This window comes from Cotesia glomerata, linkage group LG3, assembly GCF_020080835.1.
Source record: "Cotesia glomerata isolate CgM1 linkage group LG3, MPM_Cglom_v2.3, whole genome shotgun sequence".
NCBI lineage: Eukaryota > Metazoa > Arthropoda > Insecta > Hymenoptera > Braconidae > Cotesia > Cotesia glomerata.
In genome coordinates, this window is record NC_058160.1 from 12,963,703 (window position 1) to 12,977,546 (window position 13,844).

Below are 13,844 nucleotides of genomic sequence, written 5' to 3' on the forward strand. Positions count from 1 at the left end.
GACACTTAGCCAGTCCCGGAATACACGGACGGACTAGACTCGCTCGGAGCGGTGAAGATTTCGATCTCTAACACTCACTGCGTACTTCCTGATCAAGGCCCGAAGTGTCTGGCTCCTGATCCACTGCTGCAACTTACACCTCGGTAGAGCAAGCTCACATCAGCCGTGGCCTGCATCGTCGGAAACTACGATACAGGTTCCGGTCACTCCCAGTGGGTCACAGCAGAGAACGATCGTCTTGTTAGGTCAGTTAGTGTGACCAACCCATTAAAGGAGAGTTTTGTCCACGGGAGCGTATTTTGTTTGGTTATTTTGCTTGGCTCCTACCCGCTGTACCTCATCAACTAAGAGATTAAGTGTCATCCAAGGACAGCGAGCGTTCTCCCATCCGCTCGGGGAGACGCGCCCGGTAGCAGTATCTCTTCTGCCCCGAGTGTGTGTGTGTGTGTGTGTGTTTGTTTTTTTTTTTTTTTTGTAAAGAGGTACGAAAAAAGATCTTCAAAAGACACCGGTATCGTTAACTCTGCCGCCCATCTTCCGGCAGATATCGATAGTCGGTAGTGTGGAGATTTTTACCCACTAAAAAAAACATTCCTCTTCCCCTCTCCCCTAGATGGTACGGTGAGGACTGGATTGGAACCGCGTGAGCATTACTTCAATCCAGTCGTGGTGCGTCTCACGACGCCTACTCCTGGCTACTGGTCCCTTTCTGCGATTTTGTCTTTCAGGAGGTGCTGTGCATAAACTGCAACAGCTGACCAGTTTTCCTCTTGTTTGATCATATAGGTCACCAGGCTTGAGGGGGAGAGCCTGATGCCTATGATCTCTTCGGTGCTTCTTCTGTAGTCCTTCCATCGAGCACACTCGAAGAATGTGTGTTCGGCGTCGTCGATTTTATCCGGGCAGTATTTGCACGTTGGTGTGCTGTGCAAACCCATCTTGAAAAGATAGGCATTGAACTGCCCATGTCCCGTCAATAGCTGGGTCAGGAAGAAGTCCGTATCCCCGTGCTTCCGAGAGAACCAGACGTTGATGTTTGGGATCAGGCGCGCCGTCCATCTGCCCGTCTCTCCCGATGTCCATCGGTCCTGCCACTCTTGCTGTGTTTCCGCCTTTATCCTCGTTCTTGCGTCCTTCATGTTATCATCACTGTCTTTAGCGTCATAGAGTTTTGCTCTTTCGAACGCTAATAGGTCGATGGGCGCGGCTCCTGCAATAACCAATACAGCCGCTTCGGAAACTGTGCGGTAGGCGCAGGCAACCCTGAGAGCGCCTCGCCGCTGTACTGCTGCGATCTTTCGCCGGTAGGTCTTCTGCTTTAATATGTCTGCCCATATCTCCGCTCCATAAAGCAGTACCGAGTGGACTGCTTCTAGAAGAACTTTTCTCTTTTTTGTTCTTGGTCCCATGGTGTTGGTCATAATTCGTGCTAGGCTAGACACAGTCTTGCTGGCTTTCTTGCATGCACTGTCGAGGTGTTCACGGAAAGATAGTTTCTCGTCTATCATTACCCCTAGATACCGCAGGGCCCTTGTTGACGTCAGCGTTGTTCCTCCCATGTCCATAGCGAATGGTTTTGGAAACCATTTTTGACGGGTCAAAACGACCATCTCGGTTTTCTGTTTGGCGAGTTTCAGGTGATGCTTATCGAGCCAAGTCTCGACGGTGTCGATGGTTTCCCGAACTAGCAGTTCGGCCTCTTCCACGCTGTCCGCCACTATAGTGGCTGCAACGTCGTCTGCAAAGCCTGTTAACTCTACTTGCTCTGGCAACGGGATTTCAAGAAGCTCGTCGCAGTCTGCGTTCCATAGATCAGGCCCCATTATTGAGCCTTGCGGCACGCCAGCCGTTATGGCGTATTCTTGTGGGCCTTCAGTAGTTTCCACTATTAGCTTTCTATCGTCAAGGTAGTTGTCGACTAGTGCCAGATTTTCTGGCTCCGCGTCAAACTTGTGCTCCAGAGCGTCTAAAATGTCTCCCCAGTTTGCGCTGTTAAATGCGTTTTTGACATCCAGCGTGAGGAGAAAACATACTTTACGAGCTTTGAGGCTACCAGACCATGCTTGTGTTGCTGTCTTTATGACTTTCTTGATCGCTCCGACTGTCGAATGACCTTTCCGGAAGCCATGCTGGTTGGTGGCAAAACCTCCAGCACGGTCGATGTCGTCGCGAAGTCTCCCTTGTATGAGCTTCTCGAGCAGTTTTCCAGCAATGTCTAGCATACAGAGTGGTCTAAACGACGAAGGTGTTATGGGGGTTCCCTTACCTTTGTCTAAGAGAACCAATCTCTGCCGTTTCCAGACCGCGGAAAAGGTGCCAGTTGCCAAGCATGCGTTGTAGGTGTTCAGGAGTAAGTCTGGGTATTCGAGGGCTATAATCTTGATCACCGATGCCGGGATGCCATCAGGTCCAGGTGCCTTTCCTGTTTTGAGTGACTTGGCCGCGTCTTGTAGTTCCTTAGTTGTGAAGGGCGTTACTTCGTTGTTTTTAGTGTAGTGTTTCTTCTCCCGCGGCGGGTGTTTGGGGAAAAGCTCCGCTACGATGATATCCATTAAGGCTGGAGACTTTGGCGCCTCTGGTGAAGCCTTTCCAAGTCGTTTGGCGACAATTTGGTAGGTTTTACCCCAGATGTCATTGTCGAGATCGTTGCAGATCTCTTTCCACAACTTTGCTTTACTTGCTTTGATGGCTCGATTTAGCATCTTTTTGGCCTGCTTGTACTCTTTTGAATACAAGTCCTGGCTTGGGGAGCGTTTGGCGGCTCTCGTTGCGCGGCGACGTAGTTGATGGCACATTTTGCGAAGTTCCGCTATGTCTGTTGACCACCAGTACGCCGGCCTGCGAAAACTCCGGTTTTTCAACCGCGGCATAGAGGCGTCACATGCGGCGGAAATCTCCTTCATCGTATTTAGTACTGTCCTTTCTGTCTCGCTGCAAGTATCCGGAGTCAGGTTGTTCTGAAGGGTAGACCAGCTCCGTGCAAGTGAAGCTCGCAGTGCCTCTGGATCAAGCTTCCTGACATTCCACTTTCGCTTACAAAAGGTCGTGTTGTGGTACCGGAGCAGATGCCAATCCAACGTTAAATGTCACGAACTGGTAATCACTGCCACTGTATTTTTCGGATACTGTCCAGTTTTCAATCATGTTGGCAATTTTTGGAGTCGCCAACGAAATGTCGAGGATGGACTCTTGGTACCCCGGTCTTCTGAAAGTCGTGGTGCTCCCAGTATTTAGCACTATGAGGTCGAGTCTAGCCACGACGTCAGCGACCTCGTTGCCTCTGGTGTCAGAGAAATCAGCGCCCCATTCAGCCGATTTAGCATTGAAGTCACCAGCTACGATAACTTCGCCGTCGAACTTGGTGATCACATCCTCTATATTTGCCAGTTTCTGTCGGAACACACTAATCCCTTCGTTAGGTGAAAGATAGACGCTCATGAAGTAGGTTATGGGGGTTTGAATCCAGACAAAACCTGCTCCACTTCCGCTGTTGATGGTGGTAACGTTCTTCGTATTTGCAATCCAGATTGCCGCCGTGCCAGTTTTGTCTGCGAACCATGCTCTATCTTGGAGGTTTAGATATTGCTCACAGATGAAGCAAACGTCGATCCTCTCTTCAAAGACTCGCTGGCGAAGTAAATTTTGCGCCAACGCACATCTATTCAGGTTTCCTTGAAGTATGCGTGTCATTTCTGCCCTTTTGTAGCTTCGGAAAGTGCGGTGCGGAATACCTTACAAGCCCCGGAGCCTGGAATATGACATAAGCTATCTGGAGCTTCTTGTTCCTCTGTACAGAGGAAGCACTTTGGCTGTTCAACGCAGTCTGCAGCTTTGTGGTTTCCTTCTCCGCATTTAAAGCAGCACTTGCTTCTGTCAGGCCCCTTGCAGGAGTTCGTCGCGTGCCCGTATCCGAGACATCTGATGCAGCGTGTTACTTTTACAACTGGTCGACTGCGGCAGTTGACCCATCCGATCATTATACGAGCCTTGTCAAGGATTTTGAACGCGCTAGCCTCGTCTATCTCGCAGAAGGCTGCCCGGTTGCCCCGTCGAGTAGGCTTTGTCAAATTTACCCGTTTGATCTCCAGGCTGTCGGTGAAGTCACGTTTGATTGCTTCGCGGACGTCGTTCTCAGTAGTGATGGCATCCAAGTCCAGGATCTCGATCGTTGCTTTTGGTGTAAGCGTTCTGACTGTACCGATGTTAGCAGTTGCTGTTTTTATCGCAGCCGTGAAAGCGGTAGTGTCTTCAGTCTTGCGACCTATTTCTAGAAGAACGCCCCCTCGCTTCGTTTGTTTGATAGACTTTATGTCTACTCCAGTCTCTGTCGGATTAACCTTGGCTTTGATTTCCTTGAGGAGATCGGCGTATGTTCGCCCTTCAGCTGGTTGGACAAGCACAGCTTTAGTTTTTATCTTCTTCCTCCTTGGTTTCTCGGAGCCAACATTGCTTGGCTGGTTTTGGGCTGTAGCAGATTGAGCCACTGGCTCCTGTTCTTCCTTTTTCTTGTTTTTCCGAGTCACTTTGGTCCAGGTATCACCCCGGGCTGTCTTCTTATGTGTTGGCTTATCGATTTCCGAGGAAGGGCTGGGCGTGGATAGCGGCCTCTTCTTGTTTTTCTCTTCTCTATGCTGTGTTTTCTCAGGAGTGACCGAAAACGTCTGGGATTTTTTGTTCAGATCCGGAGATGTTTGCGTGGTTCTCGCCGACTTCGTTGCTGGTTTGTTGGCCAACTTATATGCCGTGGCAATGGACGCTACTATTTTTCTGAGTTCATGGTGGAGATTTCGTTTATCCTTTATGAACTCAGCTAATTCTTCGATCTTGCTACCGAGCCGTTCCATTGGCGATTGTTGACCGGTGACAGTCGGTAGAGAGTTTATCCTCCCTCGGCATGTGTGAGTGTTGACGGGAGCAACAGGTCTTCCACCTATTGGAGGAAAGTTTGTTTGCTGTGCGTCTACTTCCATCAGAGCTGTTTCTTTACTCCCTGTAGCATTGCTAGACAGCAGAGCCATGGGGTCTACTCCACTGTTCAAACGGTCGCTTGATAACGACGAGTTCAGGCCCGTTTTTACGCCTTCCCTCGCCGGCACTGAGGTATCCCTCCTCTGCACCGTAGACGATGTTTGAAATTGTTCTGACATTTCCATACCATCTTTTGCTAAGTTTTGGTCCACCCCGAGTATTCTATTTCCTCGGTACCCGACGCATCTGACGTGCAGATATGCCGGGCATTCCCCTATCCGCCACCTGGGGAGGCGCCCGATGCGGGACCCAGCAAGCGCGACACGAGGTGTGTGTGTGTGTGTGAGTGAGTGAGTGACTATGTGACTCGCTTACAACTTTTGAACGACTTAACCAATCAGAACGTACCAAACGGCGTTCTAAAGAGTTCCCTTAAACTTAGATTTTCTGTGATTTTGAACCGATTCAGACCGATAGATTTTGAGAAATTTTAAAAAATCTCAAAAAAACTAAAAAAAAATTATTTTTTTTTTTTTAAGTGGTTTTATTGGAATAACTTTTAAACGTCTTTATCGATCAACTCCAAAAACTAAATTGCCCTTAAGCTTGAAAACCTACATCGATCGCTGCAAATCCGGTCAAAATCGGTTAATTCGTTTGAGAGATATCGTGAACGAAAGAAAACCGAAAATAGTGTTATTTTCACATAACTTTGACATTTCTTTCTGGATCGTTTTTAATCAAATAAAATAATTTTTAGAGCTCAAAAAACCGCGTCGATCGCCGCCAAGAACGCAGAAATCGGTTAATTGGTTCGAGAGATATCCTCGACGAAATATTTGGAAACAAGTATTTTTTTAACATAACTCCGACATTTTTCGGAATAATTTTTAAACGGCTCTACCGATCGATTCCAAAAGCTAATCAGCTTTCAACATAAAAAAAACCACGTCGATCGCCGCCAACTGCGTAGAAATCGGTTCATTCATTCAAAAGTTATTGCGGTTTAAAAATTTGAAAAATTGTGTTTTATCAAACTTCTATCAGACTTTTAAGCTCGAAGAGCTCAGAAGCATAAAAAAAGCTATCTCTCTAAGCTTAGAGAGCTCAAAATAATGCATAAATTGTATTTTTGAACTCGGAGAGCTCAAAAACATCATTAGTGCAATTTTAAGCACCTAGGTATGAAATTAGCGAGAAGTTGCACGGATAGTCTCCAGGGTCTAACGTTTTTCTAATTTTTTTTTCCTGCTATACCAGAAAATTTGGTAGTTTATAACAAATAAAAAATTATGCCGCTGAGCTGAAGGGTTTAAGTCCAATAGCAGCTTAGCTTATCAAAAAATTCGATTTCCCATTTAAATAATACAGAAAATATTTTTATTTGTTTTAAGTGGATTTTTCGTTATTAAAAAAATTTTTTTTTCAAAAAACCTTCTATGGTATTTGTAGATAATTAAATTCTCTACAAAAATATCTTTGGTCTAAGGCTGTAGAACCACTAGTTTAGAAGTTATAGCCCGTCAAACGGTAACATTTAAAAAAAGACACATCAAATTCCATTTAATTTTCAATTTATTACTCTTACATGAATAATTTAATTTTATTGAATATTTTGAAGCATTAAAATTTTAAATTAAAGTATTGATTCGTTTTAATACAATAATCTAAGTCAAATTATTATTAATTAATCGTTATAATTAGAACAAATATATTCCTTAAAAATATATTCCTTAAAAATTTATCTGCTTCAAGAACAATTTTCACTCAGTCGGACAAAAGCTTCGGGACTCCACTGTTGTCTGCATTAATTATAATTAAATAATTATTGGTAGAGTGGGCCTTGAGGAGGCTCGGACAAGTTTTAGATAGATTTTCTCTTGTAGACAAGCTACTCATTATTAACTCACATTAACTCACTTATTAACTATGCACTTATAACTTTGTTTTACAGTTTACAAGGTTTTATTAATGACTTCGTGACTGAAGTAACGACTCCGGCAGACACTTAGATCCGCTGTTAAATAAATAATAGATTGAAAGATTATAATTTAGATAAACGTATTACTACGGACAACGGGGCCTTTGATACAGCTCGGAAAGCACACTGTCGTGGTTCGTAGAAGATAAATATTAGGAGTCGAATTGAAATGAATTTAAGATTGGTGTAAGCTATTGGGTGCTTTACACTGCCTTGTACGTAACGCGGTATGAGGACACACGGGTTCTACGAGTATACCTTCCCTCGTATTCTTTGATAAAAGACTGAAAAAGTGATCCGTGGTGTTTCGTGGTTTTATACACCCGAATCGCAAGAGCGGCATGATGGCTGAGCAGGTTAAGTCATTATCCCGTTAGTTCGCTCGCACATCATGCCGTGAGGCGCGGGTTCGAGCCCCGACGGTTTTTCGAATAGTTCCAACACTAACCGTCGGGGGTCGCTCCAGTAGCCGAACTGTACTGGCATGGGTTTTCTCTGTGGTTTCCCCATCGCCAATATTCCAACAACCGATAGAAAGGGGTGAGGAATAGTTAATACAGTACAGAAAGCACAAGTCGGTCCACAGCCGCGTGATAATAATAAAGAGTTGAATATATAAATGTGCGAAAAATAAGGTTGATTATGTAGTGAAAATACAGGAGTGAAAAGAGGATGTGCTGGAGTCCAAAAAAGCGTTGAATAAACAAGGACAGTATAAAAACACAGGACAGTGGTGCACTCGCGGAATGTGACAGCTACCATCTACTCAGCCTTGTAAAAACCAAGAACGGTATACAAGTAAAAATCGAAATAAATACACCCGAATCGCGATTTTCAGAAGGGAGTTAAATTTTGTTATTGGTCTAAAATTGCAAATTTGACAGTATGTGGACACAGTGTGCTCAATTCTTGATCGAGGTGTTGTCAGAGTGATTGTCAAAATTTATAAAGTGCAAGCGTTTAAGTATAAATAAAAGCATGGTATTGTGCGCCTTCAGCAATCCAAGCTTAGTTCCAGTGACACATAATTATACAACTTGCTTATCGTTATTAAAAAATGTAAAAGTAGTAAACAATTTTGCTGAAAGAGCAGTTGCATTAGTTGAAGAATCCATTCACCCGCGAAAAAACATTCTTATCAGACCTGATATGGAAATTGGTCATATCAGACTTGATATGACCTGATCAGGGCTGATATGACCATATCACGATATAGACAAATCTGAAGCATAAATAAAATGTATCATTTCTGATTTTATTTTGTTGTTTAGAAAATATGAATGGCACTAATTCGTTATTGATACAAAATTAATTTTAGCTGTTAGTACAACTTTATTTAAAAACAGATACACTCTGTAACAGAGTATAAAAATCCTACTCTTTTTGGGTTAACACTTCAAAGTCAAGTATCTAAAAAAGGAACAATTCCGCGGCCATGCGCCATATATCAAAGACTTTTAATACTAGTTTCGACGGTGCGGAATATGTGATTACTTCATGGTGATGTCTTTGTAACTAACTAATATGTTGTCAGATTATAAATATTTCATTGATTATTCAAATTTTTTCCAAAATTTTCAAATAATTTTAATAATACATGAACAAATAACTGAAAATTACATATTCATGATGAATATGTAAACCATGCACAAAAGATTTTTTCATTTGGCATAATATTTTATGAAAAATGATAATAATATTATCAATTTCATATTGTATTTGAAAAATAAAAAAAAATTTACTTTTTGTAAATTTTAAACCGGATGAAAAACGGTTACCGATTGGTTCTTCGACAACAATAATTTTTAACTTCCCGCTAAGAAAATTAAAAATTTTCAAAAATCGGGAAGTTATTGGTTTTACCCTGCTTTTCAAAAATCGAGTTTTCATTAGATCTCGACGTTTTAAGATCCTAGAACGCTTTCCTGACTATTCCCGCGGTGATGTCACCATAGCTATGTGTGTGTGTGTGTGTGTGTGTGTGTGTGTGTGTGTGTGTGTGTGTGTGTGTGTGCGTCTTTATAGAGAAGCGAAAAAAATCTTCCAAAGACACCACTATCATTGAAAGATGGTCGGTATTGTGGGATTTTTATCCACTAAAAAACACCCCTTTCTCTTTTCCCGTGGATGGCACAGAGATGACTGAATCGGAACCGCGTAAGCATTACTTCAATCGTCTATGTTGCGTTTCACGACGCCTACTCCTGGTTACTAGTCTCTTTCTGCAGTTTTTGCTTTTAGAAGGCGCTGCGCGTAGGCTGCAACAGCTGACCAGTTATCTTCTTTTCTGAGCATGCAGGCTATCAAGCTCTCGGAAGAAAGCTTGATGTCTATAATTTCTTCGGTGCTGCTTCTGTAGTCCTTCCACCGTACACACTCGAAGAACGTGTGTTCGGCATCGGCGGTTTGATCCGGGCAGTATTTGCACGTTGTCGTGGGGTGCAGGTCCATCTTAAAAAGATAGGCGTTGAACTGTCCGTGTCCTGTCAATAGCTGGATAAGGAAGAAATCTATGTCCCCGTGCTTCCGAGAGAGTCAAACGTTGATGATTGGGATCAGGCGCGCTGTCCATCTCTCCTAATGTCCATCGGTCCTGCCACTCTTGCTGCGTTTCTACCTTTATTCCTGCTCTTGCCTCCTTCATGTTTTCTCTAGTGGTTTTAGCGTCATAGAGTATTGCTCTCTCGAACATTAGTAAGTCGATGGGCGCAGCTCCCGCAATGACCAATACAGCTGCTTCGGAAACCGTGCGATAGGCACAGGCAACCCTGAGAGCACCTCGCCGCTGCGCTGTCGCCATCTTTTGCCGGTAGGTCTTCTGCTTTAATATGTCTGCTCATATCTCCGCTTCATAAAGCAGTACCGAATGGACTGCTTCTAAAATGACTCTTCTCTTTTTGGTGCTTGGTCCTACAGTGTTGGTCATAATTCTTGCTAGGCTAGACACCGTCTTGCTGACTCTCTTGCATGCACTATCAATGATTTCCCGAACTAGTAGTTCGGCTTCTTCTACGCTGTCTACTATTATCGTGGCCGCAACGTCGTCTGCAAAGTCCGTTAGCTCTACTTACTTTGGCACCGGGATTTCAAAAAGCTCGTCGTAGTCCGCGTTCCATAGGTCGGGTCCCATAATTGAGCCTTGCGGCACGACAGCCGTCACAGCGTATTCTTGTGGGCCTTCTGTAGTTTCCGCTATTAGCTTTCTTTCTTCAAGGTAATTGTAGACTAGTACCAGATTCTCTGGCTCTGCGTCGAATTTGTGCTCCAGAGAATCTAAAATATCTCCCTAATTTGCGCTTTTAAAGGCGTTTTTGACGTCTAGCGTGAGTAGGAGACATACTTTTTGAGCTTTGAAGCTACCAGACCATGCTTGTGATGCTGTCTTTATGACTTTCTCGATCGCTCCGTCTATCGAACGACCTTTCCGGAAGCCATGTTGGTTGGTGACAAAGTCTCCAGCACGGTCGATGTCGTTGCGAAGTCTCCCTTGTATGAGCTTCTCGAGCGGTTTTCCAACAATGTCCATTAGGGTGTCCGTTATTTACCAATTTGGTTTTTGAATTTGCAGCGCCTCTAAAACTTTTAGTTCGTGATCTAAAAAAAAATATCAGACCCATATAAGCCCTTAATATTGATATTAAACCGTACCACAAAGACGATACATTTCCCATTTAAATAAGATGGAGTTTTGGCACGTTTTACAATTAATTTTTTTGTTCTTTTGCCAGTTCATATATGGCAATGGCGAACAAATATTCTTGTAGGAAATTGAACGCTCTACAGAAACTTACTCTGAACTTTTTTCGATAAATTTACTTGCTCAAAAGTTATTTAAGCTCAAAGTTGAACTCAAAATAATTTCTTCGTTTTTTTTTTTTATTTTGAGCGAAAAATTGTCATTATTTATGGAAATATTAATTGTTTATTGCAAAAAAATATAAGGAAAAATAATTAAAAAGACATTCCGATATAAACTTTTGTATTATATTGAACTAATTTGGTACTAGTTTTACTTATTTTTAGTATGATTAATTTTTTTACCATAACATATTAATTTTTGTAAAATTACACAAAATTTCATACAATGTTAAATAGTATATTTTTTAAAAAGTTTTTCTTTGGTACAAATAATGACGTTGAATTTCTTTTCAAAATTATTTTTATGAAAAAATGAATTCTTAGTTACGCATGCGCTTCAAAGAGTAACTAGGAATTTAAACTGCGCGCTGCTCGTGCCTTAATTGTTTATCCAATAAGGAATCGGGGACCATTTTTTTGCTCTAATTCGATCTTCAGTTAACTTCACACTTGTTTCCATTTCATTTATTTTTATATAGAGAATCCGGAGACACGACAGTGTCTCGCGCCGAGTACATGTCCAACATATGGCGAGAGACACTGTGTCTCTATTCTCTTATCATATGTCAACATAACCTCCTCATATATTTAGCTCTATATTTTTCTATTATTGCTAAGAGAATAACACTTTAGACCATTGTTAATAAGTTTCTTTTAACGAATTATGCATATATTACAAAAAATTATTGGGTTTTAACAATTATTTAATATATCTCAAGTTTGAAAATTTTTGCTTGCGCCTGTTTTCGATTCTACGAGAGATTTTACAAATTTAGGGCGAATATTGTTATTTCGAAGTTGGCACTACTTATTAACCTATTATTCTACCATCAGTAGTTAGTATACTAAATATACTAAACTTAGCGCTCATAAGTAGTTGGTATTTAGTTTAGAATTTCGACATACGACAGTAGGTAGAGCCGCAAAACCATTACCACTGTATTTTAAAAATCTTAACTGTAGTGATAGTTTATATGTAAGGTAAAGGACCCAGTAGTTGAGCTAATAAAATATATATGGAAATATCAAAAGAATTGTAATATATTTTGTTTTGTTTAATATTCAAAATAATACTATCAATATATAATATGTTCATTTAAAAATGAGAAATATTTGTATTTAATTTTTTTAATTACATTTTTTATGAATGACAAAGCAAATTTTCAATTATAAATAAAAAAACTCAATTCAAGACGTTCAATAATTTTCAACTACACAAATTTTTAGCTATAAAACTCATTAAATTTGCAGTAATTAATAAAAACCATAATGCTGATCACTCGTTTATAAACCTATTAGAGATGAGAGTGCTGTTAAAATTATACGGCCCCAGCTTGTTCAAGTTTTGGGTACCACTTTGAAAATCTGGAGGTATAGTTAGACGCTAAAATTTAATATAAAAATCATAGCTTATGTCTTTGCAAAAAATACGTATTTTTTAGAAAAGACTATTCATTAGGTGGTACAATGTTTTTTACTTAAAATGATGATATACCGGTTTTTTTTACTGATTGTTCGGTTTACGGTTTAGTATACGGATAAGGTATACCTTTTTCATGAAAAAAAATAGCATCTATCGGCTAACTAAAATATAATTGTTCTGATATATAATTGAAAAAACTTACAGAAATGAATTATTGTATCATTGAATAATTATAACATGCGCATATTATTCATGATAAATATACGGATTTTGTATTTCAACAATTCTAAAAGTCTGTTCAAGTACTAGTCCTATTTTTATGAGTGTTCAAGTACTGGGTACTTTACCTTACAATACAAATTATATTATCAATAGAAGCTATTAAAAAATTCAAAAACAATACAAAGATATCACATTGGTCAGTCACGCTAGTCATTCAAAGTAAAAGTATTGTAATAATTTCGTTTGTTACTAAATTATTACAAAAATTCATGAAGATCCGTGCAAAAAACTACTAACCGGGATAATAAAGCTAAAATAAAAGAGCAAGAATTTTCCAATATTCTCGACAAATTATTTGAAATTGCCCACAAACTACCAGATCAAAAACAGTAATTGACGCTGTTTTCCAAAGATGGTTATTATTTACAAGTGGGATCAATCCAAGCTAAGCCATGTTAATTTTTTTTTCTTATCAAATTGAACAATTTTTCCTTTTCAAATTCTTCATTTTTTTATGTACTTTTAAAAAAAAAAAATATCTAAAACATCAAAAAAGATCAAATAGAAATTTTATCCAAAAAAATGAAAGCCAAAATTTTTTCCTTTCGAAGGCAAAAAAGCTATCGAAATCATTTTTTTTTCTTTCACGACATTTTTATCTTAAATGCGCCGTAAAAATAAGCAGAATAAAAAAAATTAAAAGGTTTTAATTTTTCACTTAGTTATGGCCCAAAATGGGGTTGACCCTACTTGTAAATTATGACCCCGAATATATATAAATCAAATTGAAACTAGAGCATTTATTTCCGATTTCAGTTACTATAAACCTCTCGTGTCATTTTTTCAATGTGAAAATATAGAGATTTAATGTAATATATGTAATATAATTGTTTATATTGGGCTCGTTCAAGTTTACTAAGCTCTTGGGAGATCTTAGCAGATCATGTACAAAAAACTAAAAGTGACTACATTCTCTCTAAAGAATATCTATAAAAAAAACAATGCAAGTTATACTAATCTAAGCTCAGTCCAGCGAAGAACTTAGTAAACTTGAACAAGCCCACTAAAATATTAAATAATTTTTAGGCTCGGTGAAAAATAATAAGCCTTACATTTATTCTAATACTCCTGACACTCTATATCTATCTCGATCTCTCGTAGCCTACCCTTGATTGAAAATACTAATTGAAAAGTATTGAAAATGATGAGATTTGGATTGTTTTCAATAATTCTTTTTTTATGTATTTTTAATATACAGTTTACATGAAGGGACTGTTTATTTTTTCAATACTTTTCAATGAGTATATTTAATCAGAGACTTTTCGGAAGTTTCACTTCTACCGTATGTGACTTGCACACACACACACTTTTTTTTTAAATGAGTGAGCGTCA

At 40.0% G+C, this 13,844-nt stretch overlaps 1 protein-coding gene and 1 long non-coding RNA gene across 8 annotated transcripts in view; one reads left to right on the forward strand and one right to left on the reverse strand.

The window, feature by feature from the left end:
* LOC123261118 (homeodomain-interacting protein kinase 2-like) overlaps positions 1-13,844 on the forward strand; it is a 229,311-nt gene that overhangs the window by 94,125 nt on the left and 121,342 nt on the right. The gene's annotated exons all lie outside the window — the stretch shown is intronic.
* Positions 1,672-10,261, reverse strand: LOC123261125. The gene is made up of 3 exons (XR_006508616.1): positions 10,110-10,261; positions 5,534-5,535; positions 1,672-1,707 (listed from the first exon to the last, which is right to left on the reverse strand). It is a non-coding gene; the product is annotated as an uncharacterized LOC123261125 (long non-coding RNA).